Source organism: Mus musculus, chromosome 15 (genome assembly GCF_000001635.26).
Source record: "Mus musculus strain C57BL/6J chromosome 15, GRCm38.p6 C57BL/6J".
NCBI lineage: Eukaryota > Metazoa > Chordata > Mammalia > Rodentia > Muridae > Mus > Mus musculus.
Genome location: NC_000081.6, coordinates 63,718,104 through 63,737,450, shown reverse-complemented (window position 1 = coordinate 63,737,450; position 19,347 = coordinate 63,718,104). Strand labels below are relative to the sequence as shown.

The window sequence follows — 19,347 nt, the reverse complement described above, 5'->3', positions numbered from 1 at the left end:
TAGACACTGAATGGATGGATATATTAGAAGGAAGGGTATATCTGAGTGGGGACTTAAAAACTGAGTCCTAGATGATGAATAAAAAGAGGTCCAACAGTTTGACGGGGCGGGAGTGAGGTGGCATATGGTGGGCTGTGTGAGGAAGAGAGCAGAAGAAGCCACGGCAAGCAACGTTTATTCTAAGGTGAACATTGCTTTGCTACCACTCAACAGTGCCCTGATCAAGAACTGCGTTGATAAGAGAGTTCTGTAGCATGTGTCCCAGAGGAACTGCAGAGCAAGGCTATCGGCCCTCCTTGAGCTTGCAGGAGAGGCTTAAAGTCACTACATAAGGCTAGCCATAGCAGTACAACTGGTGTCATGGTCCCCAAGAGATCCAGGAAGAGGGAGGTCTCTGTCAAGGGTCTGTGCAGGAGCTGACAGCAACAAAGAGGCTGTTGTTTCTCCATGGCCTGTCCTGTGCCCTGACCCAGAGGCAAAAGCGTCCATCTGACCCTCCTTCTGATGAAATTTGTGCAAAGACCCCCACTCTAAAAGGCATGAATGGCAGGAGGCGGCTGGGAACAGCTGGGAACTGTTGTTAGCTTCTGGCAAAGTCCTGGAATTTCTTCCTGTGGATCCTGTGCCCCTAAGCTGCTGGGGGCCCCTGACTTGACCTGGAGTTGAACCTAGCTGAAGGGTCCAAGGCTAGGAGTGGCCTCCTTGTCAGCCCTGATAGCAGCATGGGATTGCACAACCGTTTCAAGAGAGCAGTGGCCGTCTTTCTAGACTTCAAGAGGCTCAAGTGTTCACAGTTCATTCATGTTTCCCAAGGGCAGGCCATGTCAGGGGAGAGTGACCAGATGTGACAGGCACTTTTGTTCGCCAACACCCCAAGGAGGTCTCTCTTGAGACAGTGGTGTTTCTGGTGCAGATGAGGGTAGAGAAGGGTCTGTTGCTGATGATAAGAGCTGGGTGAGGCTAATTGTTGTTTTCAAGGGCAGAGGCACAAAACATCCGTTAATGCGGTTTGTCCAAGGACATCTTTCATTCACAGGGAGTTGTGACAATTCAAGTCTGAGTCCTTCTTTTAAGAAAAACAGGTTAGTATGAAGAAAGCCACAATTGCAATAAAGTGGTTGTGTAGTTCTATAAACAAAAAAAAGAAAGAAAAACAGGTTAGCTTCTTTAAAAAAATTGGCATGCAAATAATGGGCTTTATTAGGGCATTTTCGTACATTGCCTTTGTTGATCCTTCTCTCCCCCTCCCCCACCCATCTCCTCTTGCCCCTCTCCTACCAAGCTCACCTTGCTCCTACCAGTTGCCCCCTGCTGCGTTCATGTCACACATATTCTATTGCTACCTTCCATCCTTCTTCTCTCATGATCTCCTTTCTAGTTTCATAATCTATGCTCACACATTATATATGCATATATAATATTTCATGGAAACGCATTGAAGTCTAGCTTCTGTATATATGATAAAATTTACAATATGGCTTTCTGAGCCTGGTTTGTTTTATGTAATGATGATTTCAAGTCATATCCCTTTATCTGGAAATGCTATGGTCTCATTTACCTTCACGATGGAATTCCATTGCACGTATATCCCACATTTTCTTTATCTCCACATCTGTTGGCAGATATCTAGGTTGGTTCCATTTCTTAGCTATTGTGAATAGTGCCTTTATGAACACGAGCGTGCATATATCTCTGCGGTGGGATGTAGGGTTCCTTGGGTATCTTTGAGTGGAAAGAAAGCCATGAGAACAGAAGCACCTTCACGGAGATCACACAAAACTCAGGACTGAAGCTCGGGTTAGAGTTTGGAGCCTCTTACTGCCTTTTAATTCCTGGGTTCCCACATGTCACCTCCCTGTCATTTGATCTCTGTATTTATTTATTCATTGACTAAATCAGCCTTTCTTCACGCATGCTTTCTTTAAATATTTGCTCACCAGCATGTATTAGAGATACAAAGGTGCCTGACAGGTCCTCAGGGCAATGATAAGGCTGTGGAGGAGATACCTAAGTGGGAGGGGCTGAGTGGCATGGGACATGGGCACAGGGGAGCGTCACAGTGTGAATACAGAGTGTTTACCTGGAAAGATGGCATGGGAGACAAGCTTTAAAAGAGGGAAAGGATTGAATGTGTTAATGGAACTAGTGACAATTTGCTGTGGAGCCATAAGCACTATACTTCTGTAGCAGGATCAAGGAAGGGCAGAAGTGAAAGAAAGCCATGCATTCTTACAAGTGGCTCTTTCAACAAAGAAGCCAGCCACAATGAATGTCTCCAGAGGCCATCCTTGGACTGGGCACAGTAGTGATGTCAGAAGGGATGCTGGACCCATTCATTTCTTCAAGGGACTTGCCATCTACTGAGGGGAAAACAGGCATGTCCACAAACTGCCCAGCAGGAGCAACGGGCTGAGGTGGGGGCCTGAGATCCGCATTATTGACTTGCTCTAGCATTTTCTCACCTGAAGTCTCAGGGCCTTGGCTGTTTTTCATCCGTGAATTTGTGAAGCTAGACACACTTTCTTGTTTCAGAAGGAAGAAAAGGCAGTATCCAGCCTTGAGTCTTTCTTTCTTAGTTGTGTGACATGAAAACAATTTCTTTCATCTGTCACTGGGAGCATGTGTGTTATTTATTAAAGGCACCAGGCACCTTTAGGGACTAACTCCTATATCATAGACCATCAAAGTGTCCTTTTCTTTTTGTTTTCAGCTAAAACCATATAGTTCATCTGGATCAAGCCCAAGGGCATCTTGTCTCTGTCTACCATCTTTATGATTCAGGCTCAGCATGCTCAGAGATGTCCCCGTCCACTGTTCTTATGAGGGGTACTGAGCAGGCTTCTGCCCACAATCATTATCACATATACTGAGAGTGCTCCTAAGCGGTCTTGTCACTTTAACCTTTTAAACATGTGCTCTGTGACCTTGAGCTAAACTTGCAAAAATGTATCTGCTGTCTTTCCTTCCTCAACTCTAACCTTAAACTGAGCATGCCTCTAAAGTGCTTTTTAAAATGCATATCTTTAACGTTCCCAAATAAAATTCCTAAATGTCTTTTTTTGGGAGGAGGAAATCACTTGCTTAAATTTGGGAATAACATCTATGTTTTCTTTGCCTATTGCCTTTCTCCACTCTCGTGTCTTAGCCAGGCTTGTTTTGGCTTTGTACTCCCATGATGCATTGCGTCTTATACAAGGGTTGACAAATTCATACTCTTTGCTGCACATCCCCATAGCTCTGCTCTTTGTTTTTGGAAGGGGTGTATGGAGTTAAGAGAGCTAACACACTAAGTCTCCTTTTGATAGGTAGCACCCTCCATCAGTCCAGAGAACTTCTTGAAGATTTCTAAATAGGACAGTCTGGAAACTCCTAAGTTTGAGTTCCATGAGAACGGGCTTCTTCTGTACCTTCTCCCTAGGAACTCCCTGGGCTAGGAACTCCTCTGCTGTGGGTATGTAGAGGGTGATGAATAAACAGGAGAAAGGCTGGCCTTGACTTCCTAGGGTACAGTCAGCTCCTCCAGCATCCAGCCTTCTATGGTTTCTTTCTCACTGGCCAGCTATCAGTCAGTCTGTAGATTTTATGCTTCGTTTCCAAATGCCAGTGTTCTTCTGTTAGCCATCCCTTGCCCCCCACAGTTCCACAAAGAACCTTTTTCCTTCCTTCCTTCCTTCCTTCCTTCCTTCCTTCCTTCCTTCCTTCCTTCCTTCCTTCCTCCCTCCCTCCCTCCCTCCCTCCCTCCCTTCCTTCCTCCCTTCTTTCCAAGTATGTATGTGTGGGTGGTAGCATGCATGTGTGTAAATGTGTTTGCCTGTTATGTGGATACATGCATGTACATTCATGTACAGGCTAGATTTTGATGACAGTTGTCTTCCCCAATCACTTTTTACTTGATTAATTGAGGCAGAGTCTCTCTGAACACAGAGCTTGTGATTTAAGGACCTGAAGTCTTGCTAGCACCCTGCCCTGAGAGTCCCTGCCCCCCATCATATCCCCCTGAAGGCTAGGATTGCAGGCAGACAGTCTGACCAACTTTTATTTGAGGGATCGGGATATAAACTCTGGTCTTCATGCTTGTGCAACAAGCACTGCATCCACTAAGCCAACTCCTCAGCCCCAAGACCCTCTACTGTGATCACATGTTGGCCGTGACCATGAAACATGAGTTTTCTTTAACTCAGTGGGATGAGTAGAATGTGGTGGCTGACGTAGCTGGGTTTTTTCTGGTGGACAACTTCTCTGCTCACTGTTTTGATTTTTCCTTAGCCACTTGTTTATTTTGAATCTTCAACTGATAAAAGAGTGATTCACATTTATGAAATAGAAGAGTGACATTTCACAGCAGGTGCAATGATGTGTAATAGTCAGGTATATCCACCACTTAGGACATTTGTCACCTGTTTGTGTTGAGAACACTTGACCCCCCCCCCCCGCCCCCGCCCCCCCCACCCCCGCCCCCCCCACCCCGGTGTTTATTTCTGTAAGAACAGTTACTTGACCACAATCCAATTTTTCTTTCTGCAGAAGGGTTGAGTGCAGATATCTGGCCATTTGAAGGGATGCTCTGGGTGACCAGCCCTTCCAGCCTGCTCATGACAAACTTCCTTAAGTACAAGGTGACTAAGAACATAGACTTTCAGTCTTCTTCCATGATTGTCTAGTTATGTATCTTGGGCAACTTCTCTTTGCCTCAATTTTTTTTTCCTGTTCTCTGGAAGGATGCTACTTGGCTCTTCACAGTATTATCCTTAGGGCATAAGGAGGTGATCTGTGTGAAGCTCTTAGAACTTCACCTGGACAGTAAGCATTCCGTATATACTGCACATTCCAGAAACCTCTGTTTCTGTTAATGGTCCTAAGTTTGCTGTGATTTCAGTTGCTGCTGTTTGCAACAATCCCTGTTTTCCTTTGAGCTTACTCATGATTTCTTTCCTTGTCCTGTGTGGCTGGAGATGGACGGAAAACACGAGGACTTAGAGTCAAACATCACTTCACTTGCCCATGGTGTCCCAAAGCTGAATTCGTCTGGCAGAGGACACAGTCTTCCTGTGTTTCAACTCAAGTTTTTTTTTTTTTTTTCCCATGAAGTGGAGCTATTATTTATTCAGACCTTGAGGCACTTTGGAAAAAGGAATTCCCAAATCTTATCAGGTAGTGGAGACTCAATAGATGTTAGGCACAGTTAAGCCTAACGTCACTAATTGTCTTGCTGATACTCCTTTCTGGGAATTACTTACATACTATTTATTTGGTCATCCCTGACCCTGTAGTACTTACTTGGTATCCTCTCTTTTTCCTTCCCTTCTTCTCTTTTCTGTTCCCTCTCTGTTCCTTCCTTTTCCCGTGCTATCTTTATTTGTAACTCTTCCCTCTTTCCTTTTCTCCTTAGGATGATTATTGGGCTCTCATATCCACCTCGTTTGTAAGAGATGCATAGCATCCTGCTTACAGAATTAGGTTTCCCTGAGGGAAGACCCCATACAGACATTCCAGTTTGACCATGTGAACCCTCCATAGTAGGGGTTTGGTAACACACTTCTGGTTTCCAGACATTTATTGTATATATATTTATTTATTAAAAAAGATTTATTTATTTAAAATTATGTGTCTATGTCTATGTCTATGTCTATGTCTATGTCTATGTCTATGTCTATGTCTATGTCTATGTCTATGTCTATGTCTATGTCTGTCTATGTCTATGTCTATGTCTATGTCTATGTCTATGTCTATGTCTATGTCTATGTCTATGTCTATGTCTATGTCTATGTCTATGTCTATGTCTATGTCTGTGAGTACTTGTATACCCAAAGGGCCAGGAGAGGGCATTAGTTCCCCTGGAGCTGGAGTTTCAGGCTGTTGTGAGCTGCCTTGTGTGGGTGCTGGGAACAGAACTGCTTGTGCCATTCTCCTAGAGAACCAAGTACTCTTAAGTGCTAAGCCACCTCTCCAGCTTGAGACAGGGTTTGGCCATGTAGTTTAAGCCAGATTCAAACTCCTGATCCTCCTGAATTTCTATTCCCAAGTCCTGGTATTCCAGATGTGTGCCACTAAGCCTGTTCTTTACTGGCAATCCATTGTGGTGGTTGACAGATGAATCTCGTATTGGTCTTCATATTTGTGCACCTTGACAGATGAATCTCATATTGGTCTTCATATTTGTGCGCCTTTGTCTCTGGATCACTTTGGACTTTACACAAATACCTGATCAACCAGTTATGACACCAGCCCAAGCATCTAGAGCTGGGTTGGAGTAGATAAAGCCTCGTTCTTAGAAGCATCTTGGTAGTCATCATGTTCGTTCCACTCCTTCCTATCTTCTCTGGGAAAAAAATGTGCCTTGCCATTGTGTTCTGAGAACTATCTCAACGGCCCTATGCTCTGGACATTTTCTCGGTCAGATAAAGCCTGGGTGTTAGTGCTTGGGAAGGGAAAGGTACAGTGGAGAGGGAGACCTGATTAGCAAGGACACCACCTCCCATAGCAACAGCCAGGAAGCTGCCTGGGTCTGTTGAAGACCACACCTCCTACAGGGGCTCTGATTACCCTGCCCGACATCCTCTGCTATCCATAATGTGGACCTTCTTTGGAGTGTGGTGCTGTTGTACCTGAAAAGGAGTTCTGGGGACCAAGGTACTAACACTGTAAGGCCAAGGCACTGAGGCTGTGGCTACAGAAGCAACAGATAGATGCACAGAGTCTGAGACTCTGGGCATGGCTGTCAGTCAGTAAAATATCACTTAATGGGTAATTTCACTTATGTTGCTAAAATACTGTGGACCTCAATTTTCATCCCTGAAAGTTTTACTTTACAAGTTTGTTAGGATTGTTTGAAAAGCATCATGATAACGCTTTCATTTCCCCTTCTCTTCAAAGAAACACATGCCCAAGCAGATGAATGGAGCAGTTCTGGATGAAGGAATCCAGAGCAGCAGGATGCTGTACTGTGGCTCTTCCCTGCCATCCTTGCTTTCTTTCCTTCATGTTTCCTAAGTTGTAACATGCGCCTCAACACAGTTTGAGCACTCCACACTGCTAACCCTCAACATTTAACATTTCTCTGCATGCCTGTCTTCAGGGGTGAACAGTGACAGTATTGAATCATATCATGCCATCACTGTCAGATGTCAGTCACCACATCAGATGTCATTGTCATCACTGGCAGATGTCACTGTCATCACACCAGTGTCAGAATGGACATTTATCAGTGTGTCCTGCTTGAATGTCAGCCGTGTTTTGCACCAGAATCTGTAAAGTGCTTTGAACTTTTCGGGTTCAATATAGCTTTGTTTGGAGCAACATTTGGGGCTATCATCTTGAAAAATGCCCACTGGTCATATGTTCTTCAACATATTCTTCAACAGATATTGCAAACCCATTATCCTAACATGGGTGAAAGAGCGGCCTTCAGAGAGAGAGGGACAATGAGCAGGGGCTTATGCTTGCTTTCAGCATCGCAGAGGCAAAACCAGCTTAGGATGGAACATGAGCTCTGGGGTGGGTTCCACGTTTGGCACAACATGACATTAGAGAGGTACTATTGGTTCGTAAGGATGTGTAACCAATGAGTTTCTTTGAAGCTCCGAGGCTTCAAACAAACAACACCAATAAACCAAAACCAAAACCAAACCAAACCAAACCAAAACAAAAACCCCAGAAGAAATATATTCTTTCACAGTATAGGGGGCCAGGATCTGTAAGCTGTGGGCAGGGCCACAGCAATTCTGAAGGCCCCAAAGGAGAGAATTTATCTTCACTTCCCTTAGATATTCCCCTTTAGATGTTCCTAGACTTGTAGCAGGATCACATCTCTACCCCTGTCCACATGGAGAATTTTCCTTCTCTCTTTGTGTCTCTTCCAAGAATATCTTTCTCTCTCTCACTCCCCCCCCCTTTTTTTTCAAGAGAGGGTTTCTCTGTGTAGCCCTGGCTGTCCTGGAACTCACTTTGTAGACCAGGCTGGCTTCGAACTCAGAAATCTGCCTGTCTCTGCCTCCCAAGTGCTGGGATTAAAGGCGTGCGCCACCACGCCAGACTCAAGAATCTCTTCTATAAGGGCATTTCACAATGGATTTAGGGCCATTTAAAACACCCAGAGTAACCTAATGTCAAGATCTTTAACACGGTTATATCTATAAACACAACTATATCTGCAAGGACCCTGTAGGAACGGTAACATTCACTGGTTCAGAGAGTTAGGCTAAAGACCTATCTTTTGGGCAAGCATCATTAAACCCAGTGCAGAGGTCAGGAAACCGTGGAGGGAACCTGCCAATGGCACATGGTTGGTAGATGGTTGGTAGATGGCTGCGTTACGCCAATGCTTCCCCTTTTGCTTGCCTGTTGCAAAGACCTGGGGAATGCCTAGAGAGCTTATGGAACAAGCAGTCACCATTAGGAAACCAGTGAAGGAGGCATGTCTTGCCTCATGTAGAGGGTGGTCCTAGTGTGTCTGTCTGAGGTAGTTATTAATTCCCACCACAGTACTTGTAGGGGACTGTGAATTAGTTTGTATTCCTTGATATCAACAGGACAGTGAAGATAGTGTCAGAAAAGTGGGATGTCTATAAGATAATAGTCTCATGTCCCTGCCCCTTTATAATGTTAAGACTTTATAGTTAGTACTTCTTAGATTCCTTGGCAGGCAAAGACTATTAGAGTCAGTCAGGCTCCTGCTGCCCTTATTGCGCTAGTTACAAACTATTTGAGGTTGCTCATCCAGTTTGCCTTGCCTTGATTTCCTCCTTCACAAAGAATGGCTAATAATAATCTCACTGTGGATCTCACAGGATGTTTCTGTGCTTTGCTGATTTAGAGTGGTCCTGTCTGAAGGAAGGATGACATAAATTAAAAATTCTCTGAGCCCCTTGAAGCCCTAGGGTTTTAGGAAAAAAAATGGATCACATCTTATGTTCACAATATCTAAGCATGTATTGTAACTGTGAGGGTATCGTGAAATAGAGGACAATCATGCTTTTCTTTAGTTGGGTTAGAGCAAGAAACAGTTTGCTTAAACTCCAATTAGAAGAACTGAAATCAGACAAGAATCCCTTTGTGAGGACAGGGGATGTCTCTCATGGGAACGAGGTCTGAGACAGGCTTCTCAGAGGAGGGTGTGGGAAACCAAAGGACAGGAATTAGGGTGATGGCATATTCTGAATTAAGAATGACGTTGCCAGTCATTGCAACCATAAAACCCTGCAACAGGCAACTTACCATGAACAATTTCACATTTGTGGTTTTATTTACCTATGGTTAGTAGCACCCTAAAAGGTTTAAATGTAAGATTCCAGAAATGATTTATAAAATTTAAAGTACATTTTTGCATTGTATATCCTTTTTGGTGTGTGCGTGTGTGTGTGTGTGTAGCTCATAGAACATCTTTGAGTGTTGGTCTTCGGATGCTTTCTGAGTTTTGTTATGGACAAGTCTTCTCACTGGCCTGGATCTTTCCCATATAGGCCAGGAGAGCTGGCCCGTATTTCTCCATTTCTTGATTTTAGGCATGAACCATCACATGAAGTCCCTGGGGCTAAACTCAGGTTCTTACACTTGGGAGGCAAGTACTTTACCAACTGAATGATCTCTCAGCCCAGAGTATGGTGATATCTGTACCACCCATCTTGAAATTTGAATTATAACTTTCAACATAGCCATATTACCCACTCATTTGTGTAATATTCAGCCCACCAATTATTTGCTCATTTGTTATTTAAGTCTTTGGGTTGGTTATTGAGATCTCACACTGTTTGTTAGCATATGAGGCTCAATGCTGTCTTCAAGTCTCAGATATCCTAGAACTCTCAGGGTATATCATCTATGGAAAAAGAAGTGTTCTTCTATGACAGCGTCTTGGACTCAATAAAACAGCCAGACCATTAAGCCTAACTCATAATTTTATAGTCATTTTGCTTCCATTTATCCAACATGTTTAGAGCCTAGGATTTAGCATCATTCAGTGCTGGGTTAAGTTTATCTATTCATTTACTAGTTTTTGAACTTGAACACCTTCTTCAACTTTCTGAGCACAGTTTCTCTGGCTGTCATAGAAACAGTACCTCTCCTTTGAATCTGTGTATAGGGACTAGATGAGTCAAGGGGAGGCCTGCAAGACTTTCCAGGGTCCTCAGCATTCAACAGATTTATATATAAGAAACCCATCCACCCTCGTGTATACTGTGTGCATAGTTTAAAAATGTGCTCAGATGGAGCTCAAGGGTCCCTGTGCTGTTAAATAAATACTTCCATTGAGGACAAACTGAATTTGATAGCTTTGCTCAAACCTCGCTGTCAAGCAAGGGCTGGTGGAGGGTTAGGTTAGAGCTCTCCTCCCTTTTGTGATTGTGGGTCTTGGGCAGGGTGTTAGAAGGTCCCTTCCTCCTGACTTCCTTTTGTTTTGGTGACTGCCCACAGGCATCTGAAACACCATTCAGAAGGCAGGAATTTGAGATCAGTTCCAAGCTGGAAGTGACTTTCATGTGACAGGCAGCACATGTCACTCTGTGACTCTGTAACTAATTTCCCCAGCCTAGGCAGCTCTCCAAATTCCTGGGATGTGATCAATTCTCCAGACCACTTTAGGTTAGGGATGGGGGTGGGGTGGGGGAAGAGTCGGGGAGGGAAAGCTGTATGCAACTCACCCAGCAAATGCAAAAGCTGAGCTCAAATTCACTTTTTTCCCCTTACTTCTTCAAGAAGCCCTTGTTCTTGTAAGAGACAAAGAAACATTCAAAGTTCAGAGAAGTTTAAGACAAATGTTAGAGCTGGAATGGTAAGTGGTAAACATCTAGTTTATTTCTCTTGAGTGGAAATAAATGGTAAGGAACCGGACTGTCTTTAACATGCTTACGAGGACATGTATTTTATCAGGGGTGTCGTGTGGATCTGAATGCTGACTTCTAGCTTTCACTGGATTCCCGATGCACAGTGGAGACTTTTAGTAAGCTAACTTCCCAGGTAGTCAGTTTCTCTATTTCTAAAATTAGCTGGGTTGAACATTTCCTTCCTTATTTATAATTATTATCCGAGGTATTTCAAAGTGTTGGGTCTCACCATTGATGGATCTTCAACAGCATTCGCAATGATCTCCCAAGGTTGTCCAAAGCATAATCATTTCTTTTGTTGTTTCACTTCAGACTTGGCAAGGCAGTTTGCCATATCACAGTGTACAGATTAGGAAACTGAGGCTCAGATAAAATGTGTCCTGTAGCCATGATTCTTTGGTTGGTGAATTGAGTAGGTGTGAATATAGCCCAGATCTCCTGACATCTAGCCTAGTGTTTTTTTTTTTTTTTTTTTTCAAGCTTGACACTTAAGATTGTTGACAGGAGAGAAGTCCAGAGGGTCAGGAGAATGAATAGAAATATGTGGCAGTGGAGGTTGGGGGCTGGGAGGACCACTAGAAACTCCCAGGTGCCAGGGAAGCAAGAGGTTTCCAGGATCCATTGGTGCTGACATTAGCCGAAATACCCAGCAGAGGGAAGATAAAGCCTGAAGAGACCACCTCCAGTAGATAGACATGGCCCCCAGAGGAGGGATGGGGCCACCTATCCATCTCAAAAATTTTAACCCAGAATTGTTCCTGTCTAAAGGAAACACAGGGACAAAAATTGGAGCAGAGACTGGAGGAAAGGCCATGCAGTGACTCTCCCACATGGGGATCCATCCAATCTGCAGACTCTAAATCCTGACACTATTGCTGATGCCAAGAAGTGCTCTCGGACAGGAGCCTAGTATGGCTGTCCTCTGAGAGGCTCCACTAGCATCTGAGTAAGATAGAAGCAGATACTCACAGCTAACCATTAGACTGAGACTGGGGACCCCAATGGAAGAGTTAGGGGAAGGACTGAAGGAGGTGAAGGGGGTTGATTGCAACCCCAGAGGAAGAACAGTATCAACTAACTGGACACCCCAGATCTTCCAGGGACTAAACCACCAACCAAAGAGTTTACATAGGTGGGTCCATGGCTCCAGTTACATATGTAGCAGAGAATTGCCTTATCTGGCATCATGGGAGGAGAGGCCCTTGGTCCTGTGGAGGCTTGTTGTCCCAGCATAGAGGGATGCTAGAGGCGGTGAGGCAGGAGTGGGTGGGTGGGTTAGGGAGCATCTTCTTAGAGACAAGGGGGAGGGGAGGAGGGGTAGAGAAGAGGCCAGGAAGGAGGACAACATTTGAAAATGCAAATAAATAAAATAACTAAGAAAAACAAAACAAAAAAAAAAGATTGTTGACAGGGCAAGAAGCCATACCCGACCAAGTTTGACATTGTTGGTAAGGATGTAAATTAACACAGCTATTATAAAGAATAGTATGAACCTTCCTCAAGAAACTAAAAATAGATCTACCATATGATCCAGCCACTCCAGCTACAGGTGAATATTCAACAGATGTGTCGCAGCTGTATGCTCAAGTGTATCATGACACTGCTCAAAATAGCCAAGATATGGAACTAGCCACAGGGCAGAATGCCAGATGGATAGATAAAGAATGTATGCGCTGTGTACTGCAGAGTATTATGTAGCATAAGGAAAGGGCGACATCCTGTTCTTTCAGCAACTGTATGGAACTGAAGGACATTGGGCAAGCCAGTCACAGGAAGACAAGTAGAGTATGTCCTCTCTCATGTGCAGAATCTCCAAAAGTCAATCTGAAGATAGACTTATCAATTGTCCTAGACCTGAATGGGTGGGGGCTGGATTGGAAAGGGTGTCTATATTTTATCAGTGTATGCCATGTGGTATATGGGGAGATCACATTGAATCCCAGGACTAGGTGCAATTAACATATGCTAATAAGTTGATGCTGGAGAGACAACTCAGGAGGTAAAGCGCTTGCCACTCAAGCCTAAAGATCTGCATTTGATTCCAACATCCACATAAAAAGGCTGGGTGTGATGGTGCGTAATTGTTATCCCAGCACCAGGGAAGCAAGGGTAGGAGGATTCCTGTGGCTTGTTGGCCAGCCTATCTAGCTAAACCTGCAACATCCAGGTCTCAGTGAGAAAGCTGGTGTCAAAAAATACAGTGGGTGGCCCTGGAGGACCAATACCTCTGGCCTACACATGCCCACATGCATGCACATATATGCACACACTCACAGGAATGGGCAAATGAATGTTTAGTATTCAGAACACTCAGCACACGATCCTGTTGGCGTCTCCAGACTTCCTTGAACTTACTTTATGCTCAAGATAACCTTGAACTCTTGATTCTCCTCTATCTGTGGGTCCTGGAATGTGCCTCCAGGCCCAGTTTCTTCCAATGGCTTTAACTTTTTGTAAATGGCATGTTCTATATTTAGTGCAAGTGTTGTCACATAGGAACTTGGAAGGATTGAAAGGTATCTTCGACTTATTGCTACCTTAAACAAATATTGCATGGTAGGATGTTTTGTATGGAACAACTTTTGTATAAAATTGAAAAATCAGAACAATGAATGGGGGAAGAGTTCACACAGGGATTAACAGTGGCTGTTGAGATGGCTCAACGGTTAGGAGCACTAGCTGGCCTTCTAAAGGATCTGGGTTCAATTCCCAGCACCCACATGGCAACTAACAACTGTCTAACTCCAGTTCCCGGAGATCTGACATCCTTACACAGAAACATGTGCGGGCAAAACACCAATGCACATAAAATTAAAATAAATAAATCATTAAAAATGGGCAAGGAAAAGAAAAGAAATCCAAAATTAAAACAAAAATCAAAACAACAAACTAGCTCTGGTTTCTATTTTTTCATTTCTTCTTTTTTTGCTCCTATTTTGAATAAAATAAACATTTTCACATTGACTATAAGATGTGGTAATTGGTTTTAAAAGAAACTTTCTTTTAAGGGTTTGAAGGTGATGGTCTGCTTTGGATAGTGATTGGCTAACTAGCTTGCTTCCATTTGATTCTTTAAGTAGACCCCTGCATATTTTCAATCCAGACACACAAGCTGAGCATTCAGGAGCAATTGCTCATTAACCTTCTTTGTTTAATTAAGATAGCCCCACTCAAGCATGCAGTTAGCTGCCAGTGAGATACAAGAGGATGTTGCCAGGTGAATTTGGTGCAGGGACCCTCATATCTGCTCTAGGATTTTGCCAAAGACTGTTCTGAGCAGGCAGCCTGGTGACACTCACCTGCGGGAAGCAGAAAAGGGGAGCGGGGACTGGATTGTAGGAGGGGTGGGGGTGGGGATTCTCAAAGAGATGACATTGCCACACTACCATTCCAACAGGCATACCAGCCAACCGGTGAAGCTGGAACGATGCACAAGAATGCCGGCGGCTCTTAGTCATTTGTAAATGTGCCTGCTGGACACATCCCTGCGCAGTATGCTCTCACAATTTGGCAGAGAACCCACAGTTCCTGGGTTTAGGACTTAGAACACAGAAGATCCTGGTGAGAGGTTTTTCCCCTCTTTTCCCCAAGCTTAGTAGTGAGTCTAGAAACAGAAAATGGATGCGGAGCGAAATGGCCTGCATGAGCAGCAGAGACTGACTGGGCTGCACATGGAAGCTGCCTAAAGCTGTATTTTTGTCACATCTGTCTTACTCTTAGCTGGGAGGAAGACATTTCTTTCCCGTTAGTAAACAATGGTTCCTTCAAACAGGAAAAAGAGGTATTATACATGGCTTTATTTTAATTTTATTGTAATATTTTAATTTATTTTGTATTTCAGGGTATTTATTCTTATAGTAGATTTTTGTTTTGGGCAAGTAATACTGTTTGTCCCCTTTTGAAAGTCAGCATTCTTTTAAAAAGGTATCAATTTTAGGAGGAACAGGGTCACTTAAAATGCAATCAATAATTTACTTAGCATGTAAAGGCAAAAACTTTAAAGTATGTTGTAAAGTATAATAAACATGGCCCATTCTCTCTCCCTCCCTCTCTCACTTCCCTTATGCCTTTCTTTTTTCTCTCCCTCCCACTTCACCAACCTCTGTCTTTCTGACACACACTTACACACACACACACACACACACACACACACACACACACACACACACACACACCACAGAGTCTTGCTGTAGCCCAATCTAACCTCAAACTCAAGATTTTCCTTCCTGGTGGCTCAACTTCCTAAGTGTTGGGATTATAGGAGTGTGTGTGTGTGTGTGTGTGTGTGTGTGTGTGTGTGTGTGTGTGTGTGTGTGTGAACAAACCTGGTATCTTCATATTCTAAAAAACAAACCAAAACCCAGCAAATACTTTCAAATGATTAGTTCAGAACCTTGTCCTTGAAGGGCGTTGCTGGCCCTGTGGCACTGAGCTCTGGGCTGAAAAGCAAATATTAATGCAGACCCAGTCTTGGATCTTTCTTACAGGCTAGTGTGGCTCTATTTTCAAATGGAAGAACTGTAGGTGGGCAGAGCCAATCTGGGTGCAGGGGAGATAGGCTGCTACGACTGATGGTATGGTGTCATAGAAGCCCCTTACTTATGAGGGCTTGGGAATTTTCTCATTGGGAGGAAATGGGGTGGGGGGCTGCAGGAACTGATTATTAAAACTTTTAACTGAGGAACTCACCTTCTTGGCATTTTGCCCATGAATTCCCCCACTGGTCAGTAGATGGCAGTAGAGGCTTTCAGAGTTGGTGGTTGGCAGGCTGGGCTCACCTACCTCCATCTTCCCACCTGGAGGTCTGGAAGGCTTGATGAACAGGCCACTACTGCCTCCATGTATCTTCTGTGTCCTAGCAAGGAACCAAAGTGAAAGGACAAGCACTAGCTAGGACTTCATACCCCAGGCTGTGCACATAGAAGGAGATCTACTGGCCTCCGGAGCTCAGCTACTCTTTTTCTCGAGGTTCGGGCTCAGTTCTCACCCGTTTTAGGTGTTTGATGTACAGATGAACGAGCAAGGAGTGGAAGGGGATGGAGGAGAGGGATTCAAGAGCAAAAGAGACACCTGGACCATCTTTAGGGCAAAACCCATGTCTGAGAGGGAGAGATGCAGTTTAAAAAAGACATCCGTGGCATTAATTATTTCATGTTTGAAACAAACCATTTGAGTTTGATAGATCTGAAACTGTCAGTTTTATGAGTTGGATTAAGACAGTCAAAACTTGGGGTAGATGTGAAGGACTTGTGTTTAGGGTAACCATGTTGCAAGGTGGTGACTAGAACTCAAACCAAGTCACTGGAAACCTTCATGTCTTCTGACTGACTAAAGCCTGCCAGCAGATATGTCCTGCATTCATGTCCTTGCTTGTGCCTGGCCGAGTTACAAACACGAGAAATCATCTCTACTTCCTCTGAATCAGGCACTTAACCATAACACCAAACCGTTGGAATGCAGAGCTGAAACAGAGCAGTATCCTTACACATGGCTTTGTATATCCTGGGAGCTGCTAAATTACTTTAAAAATAATTCTTCCCAACTGCCCGTTTGTAGGAGATGTTGCTTTAACCCAATTTGCAGAGGAAGCACTGGACTCACAGAGAAGGGGAGGGGTCATGGAAAATGTACGTTAATGTACGCCAGGTTGCACAGCCAGGAGTCAAACCCACATTCCAGGGCAGACTCCTGTGTTCTTTCTCTTTTTGAAAAATTTATTGAAATTCTAGCACTCCGGAGGCAGAGGCAGGCAGAGGCAGGTGACTCTCTGTGAGTTCAAGATCATTCTAATTTACAAAGAGTTTCAGGCCTTCCAGAACTGCACAGTGAGACCTGGACTGGAAAACAAATTATGAAATAACAAAAATAAAAATTTATTGTAATATACTTTGTAACTTCTGTAACTCACTCATTTATAACACACAATTGAGTGGTTTTTAGTGTACTTGACAGAGATGTTCAAACATCACAATTAATTTGAGAATGGTTTTCATCCCTCCAAAAATAAGACTATACTCATTAGCAGTTAGGCAGGTTAAAAAGTTAACCTTTTTTTTTTTTTTTAAAGAAAAGGTTAGGAATAGAGAGTCCTTTCTTACCACATGACCAAGAGCAGGCTAGCTTTTCCCCCTTTTAAATGTTCTTAGTAAATTTATTTAAATAATTCTGGTAACAATGTATTTTATAGGTTTGTAAGACTAAATGAGTTATCTCAAATAAATATATATATAAATAATATATCATAAACTTTCCCTTCTGTTAAAAATAGATTTTTTTCTCATGTAATATATCCTGAATATGGTTTCTCCCCCCTCTACTCCTCCCAGTTCCTCTTTACTTCCCCTTCTATTTGGATCCACCCCCTTTCTGTCTCTCATTACAAAATGAACAGGTTTCAAAGGACTAATAAAACAAAGATAATTAAGATAATCAGAGAAGGACTAAATGAACAAATAAAATAGCCCAAGTAAAGGTACAAGGGACATACATGCAAAGACCCACTTGTTGGCACACTCAGAAATCCCATAAAACACTAAACTGGTTTAATGTACACACACACACACACACACACACACACACACACACACACACACACAATTTATATATATCTGAAATACCTATCCATCATCTATTTTTCTATGACCTATAGGGTTAAAAAGTGATGAAAACTATAAATTAAATAAGATTAGAAAAAATAAGATAAAATAAAAACAATTCCCTGACATGGCATTATGAGACTAGGACCTTCAAAGACACCACTGAATTCATTGTTTATTTACTGCTGGGCATGCGACCTACTCTTAGGAGTAGCTTGCTTCCCTTTGGAGAAAACTTATTTTTCATTTGTAACTGCCTACCAATTGGAGGTTGCTTCTGGGTCAGGATGAGGTGTTTGTTAGGATGTGGGATTTGTGCTTTAGCTCTAGGACTCCATCTAGGCCCTGTGCAGGCCCTGCGCATGCTGCCTCAGTCTCTGAGGTCATATGTGTGATCCTGTTGAAGGTCTTGATTTCTTAGTGTTTCTCATTCCCTCTGGCTCTTACATTCTTTCTGCCCCTCTTCTGCAGAAGTCCCTGAGCACTGAGGAGAGGGATTTGACAGAGATACCCTCTTTAGAGCTGAGTGTTCCAGAATCTCTCACTCCATATAATATCTGGCTTGGGTTTTTATATTTGTTCCCATCTAGTGCAGGAGGAAGCTTCTCCAATGTGGACTGAGCAACGTGCTGATCTATGGGTATGGCAGAATGTCAGTTGTAGCCATTTTATTGCTACTGCTTTCTCCTTCCCTTCCCTTCCCCTTCCCCTTTCCCTTCTTCCCTTTCCCCTTCTTCCCCTCCCTCCCTCCCTCCCTCCCTCCCTCCCTCCCTCCCTCCCTTCCTTCCTTCCTCTTAGAAAAGTGATGTTTGGTTTTACCTTAGGTCCCTGGCCTATCTAATCTCAGGTTCTTGGTCACCTAACCAGTGTCCAGTATGGGTTCTCTCTCATGGAGTGTATCAGGACCCATTATCTCTTCTAGGTATCTAGGTTGTTTCCAATTTCTGTTATTATGAATAGAGTAGCAATGAGCAGAGCTGATCAGTGTCTCTGGGATGGGATGAAGCATCCTTTGGGTATATCCCCAAGAATAATGGTATAGCTAGGTCTTGAAGTAAATTGATTCTCATCGTCTTGAGGAACAGCCATGCTGATTTCCATAGTGACTCTACAAGTTTTCACCGATGGATCAGTGTTTCCCTTACCCCACATCCTTGCCAGCATAGCTGACATTTGTCTCCTTGATCTTAGACATCCTGATGGGTGCAAGATGAATTCTTCAAGCCGTTTTGATTTGCATTTTTGGGATGACTAAGGATGTGGACCATTTCTTTAAGTCCTCCTCAGCTGTTTGAGCTCCCTCTTTTGAGAATGCTTTGTTTCGATCTGTACCCTTGATATTTTCCATGTTAGTGGATGATGCATTATTTCTGCTTTGCCAGAGTTGTTCTGAGTTCAGGATAATGGTACATAGGTTATTACAAAGAAGAGATAATGGGTCCTGACAGAGCATGAACCTTGGGAGGAACGTGCATAGAGTAATGCAGAACTTTGAAGGGAGAGAGAGGGAGGAAATGAGGGAGGGAGAAGGAGAGAAAGAACAGGGAGAGAGGCGGGGGTTGTGTGGGACTTACGTTTTTTTTTCCTGTTTATAATAAAGTTGTGAAGTTTTGCATCAGTTACTTCTGAAAATTAAAGCAGTGTCTATAGAGCTCACGGTGGGGGTGGTGGTGGTGGTGGTGGTGGTGGTGGTGGTGGTGGTGGTGGAGGGGGCCGTTGGAGCCGGCGCGCGAGGGGAGGTTAGCAATCCAGGACCCCTTTCACTTCCTGGGGAACGCGGTAGGGATGCTTGGGCGAGAGCTGTAGGTCCAGTCTGGGACAAAGCAGGACAGGTTAAAACTTTCAAGGGCAGTCAGTGGTAAAGAAACTCAGTTGGCTTCACTTCTGTTCCCGGGCCAAGTCTCCGTGAGACACACAGTGTGTCATTGGTG

The 19,347-nt window shown here is 43.7% G+C and overlaps 1 long non-coding RNA gene across 1 annotated transcript in view; it reads right to left on the bottom strand.

Annotated features, from left to right (window-relative positions):
* The window catches only part of 4930449C09Rik (RIKEN cDNA 4930449C09 gene), a 19,289-nt gene extending 186 nt beyond the window's left edge, over positions 1-19,103 (bottom strand). The window contains exons 1-4 of the long non-coding RNA NR_166778.1: positions 18,991-19,103; positions 15,510-15,675; positions 1,559-1,722; positions 1-1,128 (exon numbers count right to left, since the gene is read on the bottom strand). The exon at positions 1-1,128 is cut by the window's left edge and continues 186 nt beyond it. This is a non-coding gene — a long non-coding RNA (RIKEN cDNA 4930449C09 gene). The remainder of the gene's footprint in view (positions 1,129-1,558; positions 1,723-15,509; positions 15,676-18,990) is intronic.
* Between the last annotated feature and the right edge of the window lie 244 nt (positions 19,104-19,347).